This window comes from Pinus tabuliformis, chromosome 7 (genome assembly GCF_031772625.1).
Source record: "Pinus tabuliformis cultivar Carrire ecotype Pingquan chromosome 7, CPIR1, whole genome shotgun sequence".
NCBI classification, from domain to species: domain Eukaryota; kingdom Viridiplantae; phylum Streptophyta; class Pinopsida; order Pinales; family Pinaceae; genus Pinus; species Pinus tabuliformis.
In genome coordinates, this window is record NC_142293.1 from 2,070,391,235 (window position 1) to 2,070,414,529 (window position 23,295).

At 35.9% G+C, this 23,295-nt stretch overlaps 1 pseudogene; it reads right to left on the reverse strand.

Annotated features, from left to right (window-relative positions):
• Nucleotides 1–20,632: 20,632 nt before the first annotated feature.
• LOC149256818 (uncharacterized) lies at nt 20,633–21,094 on the reverse strand (annotated as a pseudogene).
• Nucleotides 21,095–23,295: the final 2,201 nt, after the last annotated feature.

Genomic DNA, 23,295 nt, shown 5'->3' on the forward strand with positions numbered 1-23,295 from the left:
CAGTCCTTATCAAGACCATTGATGAAAAAGCCATCCCCATGCTTGTCAATGGGAATCGATTGAAAATCTATAGGAAGCCCCTTTCTAAGCAGGAGTTCATTGAAACTCTGGATAAATCAGTGTTGGTAGTGGAGCAGGCCCTTGTCTCCACTCCACCCACACCTTGAACACAAAAGAAAAAAAATAGAAAAAAGGAAAAGAATAAAATATCCTTGGGTGAAAACCTCTTGGAGGCGCCTAGGGCAGACAATGAGGGTGAAAACCTCCTGGAGGCACCCCAGCTATCTCAGACTAAAAAAAAAGAGAGAGAAAAGAAAAAAGAAAAAGAAAAATAAACCTAATTTATGTTGAATAAATTGCAGGTTGCAGGAAGGACATTGTAGGTTAGGAGGATCGCACAAGACAAAGACAGAGGTCAGCACTAGGTTGCAAGCATCCCTCACAATCCATTCCTCCATGACCACTACCCTTTCCTAAGATTTGGTCTCATTCGAGCTAAGATTTCACCTTCTACAGGAAGTTCTGTGTCTTCTACAGGAAGATCCTGTAGAACCTACAGACAAGCCAAAATTGATCTCAGAAGAGGACCCGAAGGTTGGGAATCTACCTATGAGGCCTATAAACCTCCCTGCTTCCATCCATCGCCATATGTCACCTTTTTCCATCTCTGTACACCTTCATTGCACTCATTTTTTTCTCCCTGCACAGTCACACACAGAAATCCTGTTTTCTTCATACTGCCAGCAAAAACTTTTTAATGACAAATCAAGCAGCAGTTTTTCACTCACCATACCTGTTACCCTCCATCTAGACTCCTCATCAGCTGAGACCCTCGTCAACAGTATAGCCCTGCTCATTCTAGCTTGCATTCCAAGAGGAGAAGTAGCTATAGGACATCCTACAGGAATCCTGTAGCAGCTGATCCCTCTGAAAGACATACTCCAGAGACAGGGACAACAAAGTATGGCAGAAGAAACATGCATGGAGCTCTACTTGAATGTATGAACATTAGCAACAGTCGAGGCCAAGCATGCAGTGTGCATGTAGCAACAGCAAACGAATGAATGGGTTCCAAAACCAGACTTCTGCATAACACGGTCGCGACCATGTAGGTAAGTGCCTAAACTCGTTCTTCAATTGCATAAATCTTATTTTAAATCTGCATGACTATGGGAATGGTTCAGATTGAGTGGAATTGGTGGCCAGTCAACTGGCCACCCTCGGTGAGTTACATATCCTCGTGGAATCCAAACAAGCCCCATTACATTCAAAACTGTCGATTAGATGTGCAGCCAACACGTGTGGAGTGTCCATTCAGGGAGAAATCGTCAAGACTGGTAGTGGTGGCAGTGGATAACGGGAGAAAGGAGATGATAGCAGTTAGAAACATGTGGAAACATTATGGATGTGACATCGGATCAACGGTCCGGTCCGGCCACCTCATCCCCTCACCATGAATCATGCCGCAGTTAAAAGACGCTCAGTTGAAACATGCACCACCCTCTGTTCATTCTACACTCACGACGTTCTCGACTGGAGTACGCATCCACCGCTTCCAGAACAGTTAACCAGTCATCCTCCACCAGTTTTTCTGCCTGTTTTCGAAAATCTCCCACCTATCGGGCTCTGTTGGAAGTACAGTTTCATTCTACAGGAATCGGGAGCCTTCTACAAGAAAGGTAGAGAATAGCTCTGCAGAAGGAAAACCCGGAATTTTTGTCGAATTTCAAGCTCCAAACGAGGTAGGCTCGAGAAAACTTCTCTATGCATGATTTGTTTGTGCAAGGTGGTGAATTGAACGGCATTAGATTGAGAAACGAGAGTAAAAGTCTGCCTGTGCATTGAGAAAAAAGTGAAAGTCTGCCTGCATATTTCACTGAGTTTACCCAGTTCTTTCTCTGCATTCTGAAATCTCCTCATCATTTTTAAATTCTCTTGTAAGGAAGATACATGCAGTAGTAGAGGCCAGCCTATGTGTGTGGAAAAAACCTGAATTTACATATCTATCTATGTGCTGAGGAAAGAACCTGTGTCCTTATGCTCTGTTCTGTAAAAACAAAATTTTTCTTTTCATAAACAGACAGTCAAATTCTGGGTGATAACAGTTTTAGAACAGGGAAATTATTGCTATTTGATATTGTAAGGAACACACGAGAAATTCCTTCTTGGGTTCAGAAGAAACCGAATTCAGCTATCCTCTGTTTCAGTGATTGACTGTTTGTTTTCCTGAGCATTTTCTTTTCTGGTTAAAACATAAAAAGAGCACTCAACACCATGCCAGGAGGATTCATAAGGAAAGAACCCTCAGACTCTAGCAAGTTGCACGAGCACCCTGAGGTGGTGGACCTTTTCACCCAGGAAAATTGGATATCCTTCTTTGACAAAATTTAGGGTTATGATGAGGAGATAACTGAAGATTTTTTAATGTCCCTGCGACCACATTCAAAGACACATGCCACAGTTAGTTTTAGGGGTTTGACCCTAGAAGTTACCCCTGAGCTCATCAGTAGAATTACTGGTCTACCAATGGGGCTCCCTTGGAGCAAAGAAGAGAGATCATTGGGCCAAGTTGCTAAGAAAACATTTTTTCTCCCCGAGGAGCATCCTGTAGAAGACAAAAACGGAGTTAGAAGGACAATATTGCCTCCTCTCTGGAGTGAAGTTAGTTATCAAATTATGAAGTATATCACATGTGAAGGGAGGTTTAACATCATCTATGGATATCATTTCAAGTTGTTACATGAATTAAGGCATGGGATGGACTTGCCTCCAACAAAGAAACTGAGCATCCCATATTTCCTTCTTCAGTCCATAATTGAATGTGGTACAAAGCTAAATGAAGGGATCCCAGACTAGTTGGTCCATCATGGGTTCATCAAACTGTTGGTGGAGGATGATTTACACACCTATACTGTCCCCATATCTTGGAAAACCTTCAGAAATATGTCCAGGGATGATAAAATTAGAACTTTGGTTGAGAACATCACCCCATCCAGCAGTGAGGAGGGGGAGCAAACTGAAGAAATTGAGAAAAACAATGATGAGGGAGCACAGGACATTCCAGCAGAGGTAAAAACAGAGGAAGAACAGAAAGAAAAAGAAGAATTTGGCAAGATCGCTGAGCCTAAACCACAGGAAGAAACAAAAACAAAAATAGAAAGGGAAAAGAGGACACAGATTAGAAGGGAAAGGCTAAGAAAGCCCAAATGAAGGCTGCCACAGCCAAAGCAGGCACCCATAAAGAAAAGGGAAAGACACACCTTGAGATATTAGTCATACAGACAGAAAAAGTGGACACAAAGGTTTCTACAGGTAGTGAAGGAAAAGAATAGCAACAAGAGAAATTCCCTGAGACATTGGCAAGGGAGGTAGCAGTTGTGCTTGCTACATTAAGTACCCTTACAAAATAAAAAGGAAAGAGAAAAAGGAAAACCTCCATGTAATTTAAAGCCAAGAGAAGCACAAGGATCAAAGTGGGCAAACCCTAGCCACAATCAAAGGAACCAATTGTCATTGAGGACACAACCACTAAACAAAAATAAGAGTCTCCTTCCAAGATATCTATCACCTATGAAAGAGAAAGCACAAAAACCTCCACTTGGAAAGAGAGAATTAGGATGATGGACTGAAAGGCAGCTCTACAGGAAGTTGAAACATCTCTACAGGAAACTCTAGCTAAGTTAAAAGAGACTGAGAAATTGGAGGAGAAGGCAGCCAAACAATCACAAGGAGAAGACAAGACCGAGGAAATACTAGAACCAAGCCCTTAGCCTAGCTTGGGCTCATATTACAACCTGTTAGAAGGTGGGAAGATCATCCCACAGAAGTTTGTTGTACCACTTTTCTTTGCATTGGAACAAGAACAGGTTAGGAATCACACTTGGATGAAGATTTCCAAATCCAAGGGTGTGGAAGACATAGGCCACCTAGAAGAACAACTAAAAGAATCAAGAAAAGATTTGGCCATGGTGAGGCACATAGAAAGCAGTCAAAGAGCCAAATTACAGGAGGAGAATGAGCTGCTGAAAGAGCGGTTGCAGTTATAGGGAGGTCATAAGGAAGATAGGTCGTCCATTATGGGAGGACAGTAGTAGCAAGAGGTACCTCCAGCAGACAAGGAAACAACCGAGGAACAACAGAGAGAGGAAAAGCTGCAAGCTGATGTTGAGATGCTGACAAAACTGTTGTATGAAAAACAGTCTCAGGCAGCAGCAGAAATACAGGGTTTAAAACAATATGTGTAAGAAAAAGAAGCCCAAATGGCCTGCATGGCCAGCTGGGCAGTATAAGCCTTACAATGTAGGCAACCTACTAAGTCCTATGCCTTATATCTTAAAGATCAATGGTTGCAATTTCAAATTAACACATTGGCCCAAAGGGGCACCATTCCATTTCAGAATTACAATCAGTTTATGTATTTGTGTGACAATAGCTCAGCTGAAGATAAGGCCAAGTTAGTAGAATTCTATTTACACAACTTGGCACTTCCAAACATGAATCTATGGGACCCTAATGCTGTCTTGGGAGATGTGCAACTCATGGCCATGGCTTCTTGGTTAAGCCATGAGGAAAAGAGGGCAGCAGAAATTCAGAAAGTTATGGACAGGGAGCTAAGTGAGCCACTCATGATCAGAGCAGAACCAGAAGATCCCTCAGCATTAGTATATGCCCATCAGCACCTTGCCAACAACCCTCAGGTTCTCCCAGACTACGTTGAAAGGCAAGCTCAGGCCATCACTCACTTTGAAGACACGGGAAGATTGTTGGGTGATAACTGCATTCATGCTTGCACAAGGAGATGGAACACATTGTCCCACAGTCTGAAAATAAGAGAGTACCACTCTCCAACAAGGATGAGGGAGACTTTTCCAAGAGTGCCACTTTATAAGCAGTCAATGAAAAATCTGAAGGCCAACTGGATTGGCCTAAAGTTCAGTCCTCCATTGCTTTTGGGACTACTGGAAGGGGTCAAAGAAGAAGAAGAACACAGGCAATGGGAGGAAGTAGAGAGAAAAGAAGGGTTTCATGACTAAGAAGAGGACATCACCTCGGAAGCCTGGGATGTCAGAGAGGCAGTCAAAGCAATCAAAGATGATGAGCTGGATTAGTTGCTCAGAGGATGAGCAACACATTCAGCAGGGGGGTGATGATGAGCCCCAAAAATGGGTAACTTTATGGGCTCATTTTTCCTATTATTCTCAATTAATCCACCATTCTTCATAGTTTTATGCATGCTTTTGAATATATTTATGTTAATTGAATGAATGAGAATAGTCACTTGACTACAAAGTGTAATACGTGCTTATTGCAGATTTTTAGACATCTTTTGGACCAAGGTCAAGCATTTATGAGCAAGTTGATAGCCAAATACGAAGGAACAAGGCTAAGCATTTGTAGGAAGCGTGTCTCCTACACTAAATGACCCCTTCCTCGAGTTCTCCACCATTATCTTGGAGTTCAACAGCCCACCAAAGATGATTTCAAGGGGCAGCCAAGCAGGTTTTGTGAAGTGGCTGATTAACTGCAGTTTTGAGCAGCCAAGCTCATGAAGTTAAGGAGGATTGTTGGGAGTCCTCATGTTGCATAAGTTGGAAGGCTTCAAGCCTTGGTAGTTTAGCTATTGAACAGTTGTTTTTCGCAATTTAGTGTAGCTCTACATTTCAGCTCATTTTCGAGCTCATGATATAAACAATTTTGTGACATGACTATTATTTTTTGAGTAATGGAGATGAATTTCGCTTTGCACCAGCTTTGAGCTTTCTTAGGAGGCTTTAGCTTTTGGGTTTGGGCCCAACCCAAGTGCCAGTACCTCCTTTGTGTACTTTTATGTGTTTTCCTTGCATTCATAGAATAATTTCTATTATTTAGGTTAAGATCTTGCTTTGCTACTTAGGTTGTTTTTGATGATTAAAATATATTTTCATGCTTCAGGTTGATTTGACAGTTTGATAATAGAAAATATCTGCAAAAATGCCATCAAGCAATCCTTGATCTCATCTCTCCCTCCTTGGGACCATGAGCTGAGACCAAGGCATACTTGCTGCCACAAAAACATTGTTTTTGCCTTTCCATGCAATTGCTAGTGTTAGATTTTTAGTTGGAAAAGTTGATACCAGTTGTACTTGCATGTTTAGATCTATTCTTGCTTAGTTTCCATAGTTATCTTGCATGATTTCCTATCTATAAACTTCTGTTCATCATATTTCTAGTTTTTAGGTAAGATTAGGTCAAAATAGATAGATCTTTGGTTTTTCTACTCTTGGTTCGATCAGTTTTGGAAAATAGTGTGAAGAACACCTATGATACATTCCCAACTACCCTTCCTCCATAATACAACCTACTCCAACCCCTAATTCCAGATTCCTTCCCTTCATTTGCCACACTCTTCCAATTTTCCCTAATTTCTACATTTTTGTGCAACATTGCTCCCTCCATCCTTGAACAAACCCAACCACCTTCATCACTCCTTAGCTTCCTTCATTAGATCCTAGACCCCTTCACATCCTCATCCATCCTCCATTTCCACTTCCCCACCGTTTTTCCACCATCAACCCTCTAAAATCCTCTTTCGACTTTTCTTATAGAACCCCTGCAGACTTCCTGTAGAAGTTCAAGTGAGCAACTTTTCGAGATTTGATCACTGTGAAACTCTCTAGAAAGGTGTTAGGGACCCCTTAGGCCCTCTTCTCACCTTCCCAACCTCCTGCAAATGCCCACTCCATTTCCTTCCGCCAATAAACCTCTGCACAGTTAAAATAGTTAAAACACATGCATAATAATTCTGCATAAAATTAATCAAAAATAAAAAAGGATGATTTTTCCATATTTTCCTTCAGAAGTAGCTTAACCACATGCATCTCACCTTTTCGAGATTTAATGGCATCCATTTCAGCAACTTTCATCTCTTTTCTTGCACAAGTAGTGTTAGTCGGTAAAACTAGGGTTTGTTAGGGTTTGCATTTCCTTTCAGCTTTCATCTTCTTTCTGCAAGTAGGCTAGCCTCTTTTGAGTTAACTTTCGTACATCACAGTTAAAAGCTTCTTATAAGAACTCATAGAAGTTGGCTTAAGCTCCTAGTGAACTTGTGCCAGTTGATCAAGTGGCAGCCTACAGCAAGAGCTAGTACTTGTGCATAGCACCATCGCTTCCAAGTTTGTTACGAACAACCGGGTTGATAAAAGTAAAGTAGGGAGTCCCAGGAGTTGCAGCATCATTGCTGCAATACTGGAGCTCACCACACTTCTTCGTGTGTTGTATAATATCTCTATCTTTGTATATTTCTACAAATTCTTCTACCCATAAAGGGTTTCTATTTTCCTAACAATTGCTACAAGCCTTCATTTGATTTTCTTCAATTTCCCTTGTTATGGTAGCTTCCTCATTAATTCCACCATATTCAAGTTTAATGAACATATGATCAATTAAAATATCTTCGTTTTAGCCATCTCTTCTAGGAGTTTCATTTCTTCATGAACATGCGCTAGCACACCATATAATTGTTGGTCATCACCTTCCATATTTGCAATCATACACAAAGCGTCAGATTCAGAAATATAAGGCTTATCATTTGATACCTCAGCCACCAAATCTCCATGTTGATCTGAACTAGATAAATAATTCATCAAACTGTTAATAAATTCTTTCTCAACATCTCTAACTTCCTTTTCATCAAGGAATAATCCTTGTTCAAGTTCACATATAAAAACATCGATTTCATACTCAATTGTTATCAATTCTTCCTTCAATCTCACATATAGCCTTTGTCTTAGCTTCATTTGCAATGAATGCCATCTCATCTTTTTATGCTTCATTCTCCAACCATATATTTGGTCTTCTTCATATTCCTGTAACAACTCCACTAGTACACTAAGATGTACTTCCAATTCAACCATTTCCATCTCAAATTCCTCATCATCATTTTCTTCATGCTAGTTTCCTTGGAACTCCATTTCATTTTATTGTGAATTCTCTCTAAACCCTTAATTTGACCATCAATGGCCATCTTTATCTCTTCATTTTGTGGACTCCCTTTTCCCCCTATGAGCTACAATAACCCTTCTCCATCTTCATAACAAGATTTCCACTTGTCACCTATACCAAGTCATCCTCTTGGTATCCTCTATTCTTCTAGTTCTCTGTAGTATAACCTCTTCTTGAGCACTCCTACTCAACTTCCAAAGTTTTAACTATTCTGCATCATCAACTACTCACCTCTCTCTTTCTCCTTTGAGAATTATATTGTCTTCTTCTCTTTTAGAAATTTATTTTTTTGTTGGGTTATGTCACAAATTCCTTCACTTGAGATATTTTCATGTTCCCTCTTCCTCTGTCACAACTTCATTTGTTGTAATGGCTACTATCGACAAATTTCCTTCTCTTCTACTAGAAAACACGAATTCTTTATGACCAAAATTAGTATAAAAACATCATATCCATATTTATAATGTCTGTGCCAAGATCCGACCTTCAGAAATATTCCTTTGATTCACTCCATTGAACCAATTATTTTCCGAGAGCACACCTGCTTTGTACTTTTTCAAAATAATCCCTCTCGAGAGCATACTAGCTCTTTCAATCTTTTGTAATCATCTCAAATCTCCAAAGATCATTCATGATCTAGTACCACTTGATGTAGGAAAATTGATCTTTCCTGCTATGTTCCAACTTCACTACACATATCCCTATGGTGAATGGCTCAAGTTAACAATTGGATTTGAATCTATATTTATCCTCAAGTTTATCTACTTTATGAAAAAAATAAACCATGTTGTGAATTGTCAATTTCTAACTCAACCAGTGCACATAAAATATGAGGATTTGTTGGTTTACAAACACAATTCCAAGTGACCTACACTTAACATTTCTTCAATACATCCACAATAGTGGTTTCCTTAACATTTGCAAGAGTTGGTGCTTCCATTTTCAATAGCTAGATGCTACAACAATTTCAGATTAGGTATATTATCTTTAATGGATTAGCCCAACCATCCTACGGATCTTCAATACCAATTTTGATACTTAGCACATCTTTGTGAATTGTTATACAAAGCCCTATTTGCACCTCCTATCTACCAATTATAGAGTTAATTCCAATTCTTTGTAATGTCATCGCACCAATTTCACAAGGCTTCTTGATTAAATAAATGCCTCACCATATGCAAACAAATTACCATACTTACCTAATAAAATATAACATAATTCATGAGCACTTATTTTCTTACCTCCCACTAATCATCTCTCATTAATACACTCATACGTTGTCTTCCCATGGCTCACAAGGTGTATGTCGTATGCCATTACCATCCCAAAGACATAACTTTCTTTATGAATTTCCATAAATCGATTTATCATGCTAGTGCATTTAGTAATGCACTCAACCATTAATTCAATTGGGCACATTCTATAGTCAATGCATTCATCAATTTCAAGCTAAAACAGAGGATTAATTCCAAATGCATACAATTGTAATTTCGTTCTAGTCTTAGGTCACGCGTACACACTACCTTCTTTATGATTTCAAAACTCATTGCGCCATGGATTAATCCACTCACAAAAACCTACTTTTGAATTCTCAAGCTAAATTCAAGTCATATCTCTAGTTTTGATAGAAATCCCTCATGTCCGTCTCGCATACAAACTCACATGTTCAAAAACTCTTCCTCTAAACTTAACTCTGATTTGCCGCAAATCCTCTCACATATGATAGATTTTTTGCTTGTCTATCATTCACTTTGGTTATACATACATAACTGAAACTCAAATAGAGGAAACAAAATAATATTGTAAATGCATGAATTTTGTTTCATTAAATTAACTTTGTACATATATATGCATAAATTACTATAAAAAATATATTTTATATTCTTTTTTTTTAAGCTTAAACTTTAGAAAAATTAACTAGAAAAATAAAAAAGGAAGAAAGAAAATATGATGATTTTGAAGTCAATGTCAAAACTATGAGTTTATGATATAAGTGGCTTAGGGATTGTTGCATATACTGATGGAGGCTGCTGGTTCTCTTTATAAGACAATCAAACTAGAAACAAAATAAACTGTGTATCAAATATTGTCTCTATCAATGATGTACAATGTGTACATATTAATATATACATGAAACAATTGAATTATTTTCTGGGTCTTCTTGGACTCCAATAACTATTCAAACTAACCCAAGCTTAATCCCAAAGACTAGCTGTCTAGCATTCCCCTTAATCTGAAGGGATGTACTAAAGTCCAAGAATGAGAGCTCAAAATGCGAAAATGCATTTTAGCCAAGAGATGAATGTCTCTCAAGAAACTGTTTTTAATGATGACCACAAACCAATGTGGTAGAACTCAAGTTCTCAACCAACACCAACTCTATAACCTTCATAGCAGTTCTCAAAAAACTAAAAAATGTGGTTTTAAGGTGAGCACAAACTTTTGAACTATCTCAACAGTTCCTTGAACAATTCCAAATATGGAAGTGCTCGTTCACAAACAACTCAATCAAATCAACTCTGACTCAAGCTTGCTTGACATCTCGATCTCGAACCTGTAGCAGACCATCAACAGTTCCCCCTTTGTCAGATACATGGTGAGAATATTCTTCATCACTGCAATGCTGGCCATCACTCTCGAACATATTCTTTGGTATGACCTGTAAATCTTCTTGGTTGTTTTCGTCCAATCCCAAGAAGCAAGTCATTCGAAATTTAGTTGTTTTCTTGTAGTAACCTTCTTTCTACTTAAATCTAGGAATTAACACTCTTGTCTAAAAAAATAAACTAGTAATAGCAAAAAACAAAATGCAAAGTAATGGTAGCAAATAAATGCACAACAATAGCATGGAATAAAAGATGACTAGTGGCAAGGATTAACTGCAAAGCTCTAGCCAACAATGAATGCTAAGCAACAACAATTAGCTAATTGCTTGTTTACAGTTTCTAGCATGTAAAATTGGAAAATCATAAATAATTATGTTTTTGTTATGTATGTTTATTCATTGTTATGGTTGGAGGAGAAAAAGGATAAATTTTAACTTACTATTACAAAATCAAAATTTCTCCATAATTCTTATGCTAATGTTGAACCCTCTAGTTAAGAGGATAGAAATTCTATGTTCATAAATAATTTATGTTTTTGTTATATATATTTATTATTGTTATGGTTGAAGGAGAAAAAGAATAAATTTTAACTTGCTATTACAAAATCAAAATTTCTCCATAATTCTTATTCTAATATTGAACCCTCTAATTGAGAACATAGAGAATCTATATTGTAACTATTTAATTGTCTAATAATATATTAAATTTCTTTAAAATATAAAAATTTCCTCTCAAACATTTTCAAAAAATTATTCATAATTTGTTATATACTTTATTTGTTTAGTACTATTTTATTCATAATATATACACCTCCTTTTTTTCATAAATTATTATAACAAATATATTTTATAACTTTAATTTTTTCAACATTTTAAAAAGCTTAAAATTTAGAAGAGAAAAACAATAAACAAATAACCCGAAAAAAAACAAAAAAACATGATGATTCTGAAACCAATCTCAGACATACTTAAAGGTCTCCTCATCGCAAAGTGATCCCAGAGGACTTCACTCTGTTCGAGACAACATCTGGTATTCATGCATCTGGTATGGCTGGCTATTCGTACTGTACAAAATGGATATCACAACTATGAGATATTTTATTTTCTTAAGGTGAAAAAGTGGTACATGGTTCAACCAAGATAGCGTCAGAGAAGATGCCAGAAAGTAAAAGCGAGCTAGATTGTTGTTGTTGTGAAATTACGAAAAGTTAAATCGTAATCGTAGAGTCGTGCAAGAGGTCGGATGTGACAATCGGTGAACAAGATAGGTGGAAAAAGGTAATTGCAGGTTACTATTTGTTGCAGAGAAATTTTGCATGTGACAACCAAACATATGTCACCAACCCGCAAAAGGAAAAACATTGCAGTGAACAGAATGAGCCACAATAGTCTTTATACGATCACAAAGATACTACAGGGTTACTATGTGTTGCAGAGAGAAAATAACGATGTGACAACAACCTCAAACAGATAATGTCACCAACCAGCGAAAAGAAAAACAATGCAGTGAAGAGGAGGCACAATAGTCTTTATACGACGACATACAAACATGGCCAAGAAAGTAAACAATGCATGTGCAACTCATGATGAAAGTTGTACTACATTACTGTCACAGAGTGAAGGGATAAACATCGTAATTCACATACGAAGGCAGCCACACGCAGTGCATAGAGTCACGAAGATGACAAAGAAGCAACATTACCGAGAAAATAAATTGTGTCAGTAAGAGATTTTGGAGATATTTAAGAGATTTTGGAGATATTTCAAGACGGAAAGCGCTAACCAGCCATCCCCAGGGTATTTAATGCCAGTGGATATGCACGCTGGCTAACCAGCCATCTCCACGGTATTTAATGCCCGGGGATATGCATGCCGGTTAACGCGATAACACGCGAAAGCTAAGTTTCGACATTAACTAATATTTTGGCTTTCGCGTGTTATCGGGCTAAGCGGCGTGCATATCCCCGGGCATTAAATACCCTGGGGATGACTGGTTAGCTCTTTCCTTTTAAGACACCTTGGACAATCAAGCACAGAGATTAAAGCAGTAGTTTAATGGTTAGACGTTTTTACATGTCTGTTTTGGGGTCAATTATTCATGCAAAGATTTTTTTAATCTGTGCATTTTATAGCATAAAATATATATTAAACAATTAAATTTTATAATTTAAATAAAAATTGTACTTTAAATTTTAATAAAAATAACAAAAACTTAATGTTTCTAAACCAGTTTATATATTCTAGATCTATTATTAAGTGCGGAGAGAGATCAAATTTGTGGGGACTTAGTAGATCTAGGCTGGTTTAATTGTTATCTTTTAAACAAGCTACATTAGAAATGAATAACATGGAAAAAAGCATGGGTTAAGTATAGCATGTGAAGAAACATTTTATTTTAATTTATTTTTCATTATTTTATTTTGACCTAGTCAAAATGTTAAACATTACATCTTTATCAAGTTAATGTTAAACATTACATCTCTATCATGCTCAAGAGCACATATAGGGACAATCAAATGATTGCCCGAAAAAATAGCCAAGTATGACTAGAGGAGAAGTCACTAGCAAGAAAAAAAGTGTAGAAGCTATTTGTGGAGAAAGAAAGTCCAAAGCGAAACTGATTTACCAATATTCACATTAAATGGGAAAATGATTTATGGTTATATTTAGGATTGTGTAAAAAGTGGGTTAATCTTAAATCTCTTTTAAAACAAATTTTATTTCTATAATTAACTCTTGCTTTGAACTTCTATTGATTTATGATACATAAAATCCAAGTATAAAATTTAATAAAACTATATATCACACAAATTAACTAAACTCATCTATTTAACCAACTTTACGTAATATCATCTATATTACTATATTCTCATTAATAAATATTACTCATTCATTACTATCAACCCCACTCAATATCATTTATATTACTATATTCTCATCTAAATCATAATAAGTATTGTTGGTACATTCTTCATTGAAAGATGGGCACTTAAGATATGGTAAGTTACAGTGAGAAGGCATACACTATTGTTTATTAAAAAACATTGATTACTATATTAAAAACACATTTTATGTCAAGTGGGTGTAGGTTAGGTGGTAAGAAAGAGTTTCTAATATCCTCCCCACCTAGTTCGAGTCTTACTCAGAACTCTTTAGAATAATTTCTAGATGAAATATAAAGACAAAAAGAAAATAGAAAAAAAATACACAAAAGAAAAGAAAAATAAAACTTTTTATATTATAAATTAGAAATTTTTTAAAACCATGATAAACTATATGATTTATCTAATAATCATATGAAAAATTTATTTCAAAAGCAAAAGCAAAAACATGTGTCACCAAGTGAACAGAATGAAGTTGTACTACTTTACTGTCAGAGTGATGGGATAAACATCGTAATTCACATTGAAGATTTTGTCGGTAAGAGATTTTGAAGCTTTTGTCGGTAAGAGATTTTGAAGATTTTGTCGACAAATAGTTGTCGGTAAGAGATTCTGAAGATTTTGTGAATGCCATACGAGACGACATCTTGGACAGTCAAGCACAGACAGCACAGAGATTAAAACAGTGCTTTATTGGTTACACGTTTTTACTCTTTTTGGGTCCATTATTTATTCAAAGATTCTTTTTAATCTTAAATTTTAGTGAGATAATCAGTGTAAAAATAACAGATTTAAGGATTCTTTTTAATATTAAATTTTAGGGTGATAACCTGTGAAAAATAGGAGATTTAAGGATTTTTAATGACTTAAAATATATTTTGTACACATTTTAAATAATTAAAATTCACAGATTTACAGAAAATTATATAATAAAATTTCAATAAAAATAACAAGAAAATCGCTATATCTAAATTAAATGACTGTCCAAAATATAGTCAACCATAAAGAGGAGAAGCCACCAGAAAATAAAAAGTTTGATTGAATGTGTTTTTTTTGTTTTTCAAAGTTTGATTGAATGTGTTTTTTTTGTTGAATGTGTTTTTTTTGTTTTTCAAAGTTTAATGGAATGTTTTTTTTGTTTTTCAAACGCTGAAATTATCCCACGTATCACTGGAAAAATGATTTACTAATAATCACATTAAACGGGAAAATTATTTATGGTTGTATTTGGGATGGTGTAAAATGTGGTTTTAAATTGAGTTTTTTTTTAATTAATTTTTCTTTTCATAATTAATTATGGCTTTTAATTATTATTATTTTATTTTATGATTTATAAAATTTAAATGTACAATTTAGTAAAATTATACATTATATAAATTAACTAATCTCATTTATATAATATCATCTTTATTATTATATTCTCATTAATAAATGTTACTTATATAATGTCATCGCTATAATTATATTTTTATTGATAATTATTATTCATTCATTGTTATTAATTTGGCACTGTCATTTATATTACTATATTTCTATCTAAATCGTAATAAATATTACTCATATATTATTTATTACTATCAACCCCACCCAATATCATCTATATTACTATATTTATGTCGTAAGGCATTTCCTTGTGAGAAGAGCTCCCATGCTGCCCTCTTATCATAATCTGTGTTGTTCGATCATCCGTGAGACAATTGGATCATGATCACCCACTCATTCGAATTGCACTGACAAGTGGTGGTTGCAACTCACTTCCAAGATTCCAAATTTCCTATCTATCTAGTTACCAACTGCACAAACGACTCGCTCGTGATTCCAAATTTCCTGTCCATCCAGTACACAAACCATAGTTACCAAGTTTGGCCGTGCAGGAAAAAATTCGAAAATTCGCCGGTTCGATTCGATTTGCGAATTAATACGTCAATTCGAGTTCGGTACGGTGTATTAGATATTAGGTTCACAATTATAAGTTCATGGATTAACGGATTAAGACCAGTGCAGATTTTTATGCATTCATGAATCATAAGCATATTGAATGGTATTTAATAACAATATGTTTCTCCCATGCGAGACATAATGGCATAGAGCTATAATAGTATCCTATTATAGGCCTGAACTTGCACTTAATTCTGGATAGGTATAGTTGAAATGAAGTTTTAATAGCAAAGCTTGCTTCCAAAGCGTTCTTCATAGAGGAGCACTTGTATTTATGGTAATCTACTAATCCTCCAAACAATGAAGATCGCTACAAAACTCATAATTAAGCTTTTCTTTATCACCGCTGGTGAGATGCAGAGAATGCTGGAGTTATTGGAATCATATGACCCTGGGGTGCTCTGTCCGCTACCACAGCTGCTGCAGCAGCTAAAGGTAGCGTCCAGCACTCCATCTGGGCTGCCAGGAACAGGAATATTGATGGTGCTGCTCTTTCTTTTCAAACCCAAAGAGAAACTGCCCAAGGATGACCAGTGCAGATTTTTAATCGTAACGAGATTTTTAGCTTTCCATTTACGGTTCAAAAACTTTTCGTATCTATGAAATGGCAAAGATTATGGTTAAGATCTCATTCTATGCAATAAGAATTTTACAGGGAATTCCTCAACAATTTAGTAATTAGAGATTTAGATTTCCATATACGATTAGAAATTTAGTTTGATTTTGATATTTTATTATACATTATTTACAAATTATTTTACCACATAATATGGTATAATGGAAAATAAATTACTAATACAAAAATCTAAATTTTTTATTAAATAATTAATTTAATGAAAAATAAATCAATATTATCATTGACATTAAATAATATAAATAGCTCTTATACATATTGAGAGATGAGTTAGTAATTTCTATATAATTACAACTAAAAGAAATATAATTTCTATTTTAACAAGAATTATGAAATAATGAATTGGTTGCGAATTGGTACCTCTTTTATAAAAAGAAAAAATCTAATTTTTATATCGTGTTAAATGAATAACTCTTATAAAAAAAAAGAAGATAAATCAATATTATAAAAAATTATAAAACATATAAAATGGTAAGCTTCCAAATCCACAATTTTTATAAATAAAAAAATAGAAAAACAGTAACTTCTATATTACAAAAAATTATAAAATGGAAAAATTCATTACTATAAAACATATAAAATGGTAAGCTTCCAAATTGGCAACTTTTATAAAAAAAAAAATAGAAAAACAGTAACTTCTATATTATAAAAAAATATAAAATAGCAAAATTCAGTTTAGAATGGATAAGACTTATAAAAAAATAGAAAAAAAAAAGATAAATCCAATATTAAAAAAAAAAATATTAAGTATTTGTAAGACGTATAATGTCGAATTTTTTCCGTATTGAATTTTATAGTGTCGAACTTTTTCCGTATCGAATTCGAATTCGAATTTGGTAACTATGACACAAACTACTCTTGCATATGCATGTCATTGCTCGCCTACGTCCTGCAACACTGACCTCTATTAAGGCGGAATTTCCAAGAATCTAGTTGTTTCGATTTCAAGGCACCTCTTCGGATGAGGATACTCTTTCCTTACAACTAAGAGCGGAGAACCACCATTCAGACCAGATTCACTAATGTCGAATGAAGCTCTAGAGGGTTTTAAAGATGTCGGGAAATTTTAATTTCAGGGCACCTTTGCAGATCAAGATAACCATTTTTCCTTACAACGAAGAGCGGAGAACCACCAATCGGACTAGCAAGGTTGCGTGCTCGATTCATGATTTTACCCCATTCATCAAAGGTTTTGCAAGTAAACGATTTCACGATTTCAAGTAAACGATTTCACGAGGTTACTTGTTCAATTCATGATTTGTTTTACAAGTAAATAAACGATTTCAGGAGCATGATTTACCTGGAAAATCGAGAACCTTTCATACAAATAAAGACTTCCAATGCAAACCCACCCACAAAAGTTATACAACCATCTTTGCTATCTTGGTCAAAGAAAATCGCTAGAAGATGGCTCATAAATTCTATGCTGGAATGAAGCCGAATGTATCCAACTGCAATATTCTGATAAAATACAACCCCAATACATTGGATGGAGCATTTAGGGTTTTTACAGATATCCCTGAGAGGGGTTGCATCACTGATACCTTAACATATACTACTTTAATAGATGGGCTCTGCAAACAAGAAAAATTGAAGTGAAGCAGCTCGCAAGGGACATGGATATTAAGGGTGACTTTGTTCCTAATATTGTCAATTATAACGGGTCCATCATTCATGGTCTTTGCATGGAAAGCTAGATGGATGATGCAGTGAACCTTCTCCATCAAATGCTGACCAACAAAAATTTACCGAAACAAGTTCACTAACACTCTTGTCATCATCGTCTCTACAAAGGCAGGAGATATTTAGAAGCCGTAGATCTTTTGAGCAAGATAGTAAGTACCAATCCCCATACATTATCCTTTATATGGTACTTTGATTTTGTTTAGCGAGCTTTGCAAAGGACAAACATTTTGATATGATGTGGAGATTCTAGACCAACTGAAGCTCAACGATTGGTCTCAAAATGTTGAAGTGTACAAGAAGCCTATAAACAGTTTGTGTTGTGAGAACAAGCCATGAGAAGCTGATAATCTTTTAGATGAGATGGTTCAAAGTGGTGTTAACCCCAAACAAAATTACAAGGTGCATTGAGGAAAACAGTTACATTAATGTTATACATAATCTATTCAAAGAAAAGAACTTGAACAAGGTATGACCTTCCAAAATTAGAGAGAACGTTTAACTTGGTTGAGAAGCCTTTAGTTTTCTTACTGTAATCTACAAACCAAATGAATAAATAATATCCAATCTTGATTTAGATCTTAAATTACTTGGCGGGTTTTTATTTTCTTTTATATCAAAATTGGGAATTTTTACTTATAGCTTTAATAAGAAGACTAATTAGAAAATGTTGCAACTAGTAGCTTCTTTCATTCCCTTATTAATTGATCCTGACACATTTTCACCTATCTCCATAGCTACGAAAGCTCCCAAACAATGCCCTCCTTGGTTTTAACTCAATCCCCACAAAATTTTGACTTAGAGACAACAAAGAATACAGTGGCAGTGATGACAATTACAACAAAGGTTTCTTTAGGAAATGCCTCATCACATTCAAATATAAATGAAGAGAAGGCAGATGGGAGGCATTTGGCATGCTCAGGAGGAAAGAATGGGTAAGCTCATTTTCTAATATCTTGGTCGGTTGCTCACTGTCAACGTTCTAGGATCTTCTTCTAAAATTAACACTAAAATGTTGGGCATAATTTAAGGAATAATAGTTTTTGTTTTTTGTTGTGACATTAATTGCATTTATTCATCTGTGACATTTTGGTTTTGAAAGAACTTATTTTCCTAATCTTTTAAATAACATATTCCTCTCCATCAAACCTTTAGAAAGACCCTTTTTATTCAACTGATTGAAATATGTAGGTGTCTAATTATTTCTGAATTATTGAACTTAGGGCACGGGTAAAGAGAGTACTAGACAAATAGAGTAGGGTGACTGAATTTCAATGGAAATCACATTGACAAATCTCTTCTGATTATCTCATATGGTCTTTCTCCTTCTGTTTTTATTTCTGCTACTTGGTCCTCTTTAGCCATTGATGCATCGTCTTCTTCTAAAGAATCAACTATTCTTAATGAGTCCCCTTGATCTTGCTTTTCTTCTTCCATATGCTTAATATCTAAATGAATAACACTTGAAATAGGCTTCTTGAAAATTTTCAAATTCCATTATTTTTCATTGAATTCCTATTGTTTATCAGGGAAACTGGATTCGGCACATTCAACATTATGCTTTTTCAGTGCTTGTTGTAAGGTTGGCAGCTTCTCTTCACCACTTCTCCTTTCTTATGTATGCTTAGATTTGATACAAACAATTGGCACTATATTCTTTAACTCTACACAACTGATCAATTTTTCCCTATTTGCCTTTGACTAGAAAAATTAGATTCAACATAATTTGTTGTAGGTCTCCACCACACCTCTTCCATAAATGACGGATTTTGTTTCATGTGTTTCTTTTCATCCATATCACTAAGCATATGAATGCTTAACAAGGAATACTTCAATGTTGAAAAATTCAAGTATCCTTCCCCTCTTCTCTCAGGTTCATTAGAAACACCAACTTCTTTAAATTCATATTGAGTTTCACTTTGGCCATCTCGCATACTTGAAGTATAATCTTCTGTCTCTTTCTTCCCCTCTGTATTATAAGGTTCTGCTTCAATGTTTGACATATGCTCCTTGAGCTTTGAAAGAGTTATTTTCTCCTTCCCTTTATCATGTTAAGGAAGAAACCTTATGTCCAAGAGCTGGCACTTTTCCTTTTGGACCTCAGTGGAGCGTGTAGGAATGATGTCCTCATACATCACTTTAGGAAAACTTATGTCCATATGTTGCAGATTATTTAAATTTGAAAATGTCATATTATTCCATCAAGATTCGAAATGAATAAAACTTATATGTAAAAAGGTTCAGGTAGAGAGTTTTTGCACTTTAATAAAAAAGTACATTTACGTGGTGCTTCGATTAAATTTTGAGAATACAAGATTTAAAATATTTCTTTTTGTTTTTGTAAGATTATTAGAAATTGTGAGTGAGCAAAAATTAACCTTTAATTAATATTCGATCTAAAATTTATTAGGAAACTAAATATATAATTTACCAAGTTCTATGTCTTAATGTGTGAAATGTAATATGAATGTAATTTAGATTTGATTAAACAAAAATATATGTGAGTAAAAATATTGAAAGGCCAGTACTACCCAGTAGTGTTCTCTTCGAGCTCTTGACTTGCCTCTTCCCCCAAACCCCACAACAACGAACTGAGATTTCCCCTACTTCTCATGCCTACACAAATTGTACACAACCCAAAGAGGAACATGCATCATTTTTCTCCCTTGTGAAAGAGAACAATGCAATTGTATTTTCTTGTTAGAGTCTTAAAAGTTGCTGACGAAATCAATGGCCATAAAAGACAAAATTAGTACCTTTTCATTTCTCTGCAGTTATTCTGTATGAGAAAATTTTCACCCAATGCCAAGTTGAAAAAAATAGTCAGTATATAAGTACCCTTAAGTATTTTAAGGGATAAGATAGACATACCTCCCCAACTTTGAAATGGTAGTAACAGGAGGTAGCACCTCAGTAAGTGACACAGTTCAATGGTTCTCCTGTGATATCATCTACCCTTACAAATTCTGTCATATCACATTCTATAACATCCTTCAATAGTTTAGATCATGCTGCCTTCAACTCCTCCAAGGTGATGATTTGATTGAAGAGATTAATTACTGGCACAGTGGATAAAGGAGGCATCTTCGACAGAGGAAGTAGCTTATACAAGTCCTCTTGTAGGAGGGGAACTTCAAAATCTTCCTCCTTTGGGGTCAAAAAGATATATGCTACAACAATGTGAGCTTCTGACCCCATGTGGTTTGCTGAGAAGCTTCTTTGGTCAAGAAAGTTGGGATAAAGTGTTACATACCCTCGTAAATACATGATATCAATTAAAAATTTCTTCCAAGATGCTTGCCATCCATTGGTTGTGGAACCGAATATCTGCATTGGATCATTTTGCACATCTTCTATAAATATCATGTTCATGTACTTGTAAAACTCTCCCCACTTTTGTGGGAGGAATTGAGAACCCCAGCTGCATGGACGATGATGTAAATATGGTGTGTTCGGATGCACTTCCTTGAAGAAATGGGTTTCGTTCCACATGGGTCTCTCTTTAATTACTTCAATTAACCTTGGAGTGTACAACGCAATGAAATTAAGCTCAGGCAAGGAAACTTCTAGATCATACTAGTAAGCCAGGAGGGCATATTTGAGCCACATATAGTAGAAAGAAGAAACCTCAATGTCATCCTCAAGAACTAGACCAAAATCGTCATTTCTATACCTTTCATTTCTATGTATGTTATTTTCCCTGCGCGTCTATGCAATTTGGGCAAACCAGAAACAAAAAGTTTTTTTTTCTCATGTGTATGTTGTTTTTTGTTGCACCTTAGTGTGATCTCAGAATATTAGAAACATTGAGGAAAATATTTAGTTTCTGACCAAATATAACTTTAAGCTGCAAGGCTTGGATTACTTTTTCTTGTTCATTTTTTGGTTGTGTGATTTTTTGGTTTTGTAGGTAAAAATAGGGTTTTCAAGTAAGCACGCAAATAGGGTTTTCAAGTAAGCACGCATTCCAAAGCTTCAGTGAGCAAAAAAAATAAACTCCTTCCTTTCCAAAAATTACTAACATTTTAAACTAGCTCACTTGGTCCCAAATTACAGTTAAAAATAATTAATATTATTTTATATTAATGGAGAAAATGGTTACAATGTTGTAACGTTCTCCCTAGTTTAGGATTAGTTCCAAAAGTTTAGGGGTTTGGGTGCAACTTCCTAATTCCTAGTATTGTATTTAATGATGTAATCTTTCATTGTTGAATAACAGAGTGTACGAGAGTGATCTCTCTGTTGTTGGTGAGTGTAGTCTCCAGGTGCAGGCCACACCTGAGAGCTACATCTCTTTCTTTTCAATTATGTTCACATTTTATCTTGGTATCAGAGCTCAGATTGGGTGAGCCTGATTTTTTGTCACTTTGTGGCTGAAGTGCCTTTTTTGTAGCTAGCTTGCCTATGTGGCAGAATTTCCTATGTGGCTTGAAGTGCCTTTGTGGCCACGTGTACACAAGAGCTCTGTGCTCAATTGAGCAGCTGGACTGCAGAACACCTCGCTCGGACTCAGATATTTTTTTTCTGAGTGAAGAGGATATTGACGTGCTTTTTGCGCTGACAAAAGCGCTAGAAAAGGGAATTAGCACGGATTATGGGGGATTAATCGCGCCAGAGAAGAAATTAGCGCGGAATTTAAGAAGAAAATCGCGCCAGAGCTCCAGAATGCCCAATTGGCGCGAATTTTTCGCTCGGGATCGCGCCAGCAAAGAACACTCGCACCGATTTTTAATTGGCGCGGATTTTTCGCTCGGGATTGCGCCAGCACTAAGAGGATTTTTCGCACGCTGATTGAGGACGCACCAATCTTCCTTCAAGGGGATCTGCGGGAAGCCTCAACTTCGTTTGGCGGTTTGCAAGGGGTGCAGATCGGCGAAGTTGCAGATCTATCCGGGAGAGGCAGATCGGATCAAATTTTTTATGAGATCGGATCTTCGGCTGTATTGAAGACGCCGAATTTACTCATTGGACTGGGATTGCCAGACACTGCAGATTGGACCCAGAGGTGACAGATCAATCTGACAGGTATTGTTTTCTTTTTGTTGTTGGGTAGATTCAGAATGAGTAATACGATGGAATCTTACCTTAATGAGCCTGGTAAACTTAATGGATCTAACTTCACAAATTGGAAGTTTAAGATCTAGACCTTGCTCGAGGGTGCGAATGCTTGGTCCATAGTTACAGGCGATGAGCAGAAGCCGAACGGAGGACCACGGGAGCAAGATTGGGAAAAACGAGAGAACAAGGCCAAAGTCTTGTTGAAGATGTCTATGAAAGACAATGTTATTGCGCACATCAGAGACTGTAAAACGTCCACGGACATCTGGACGAAAATCAAAAGTCTGTATGAGACTCATAATATGAGCAGAGTCTTGGCACTTAAAAGCAAGCTATTTTCAATGAGGATGGACGAGAGGGAGACTGCTACTGCATTTGTTGCAAGAATTAAAGATGTGAAAGATGGATTGGTGGCCATCGGAGTGGCGGTGTCTGATGAAGATCTTGTTGCAATCACAATGAATGGGATGCGTGATGATTTTCAAACGTTCATCACTGGAGTATCGGCAAGGGAG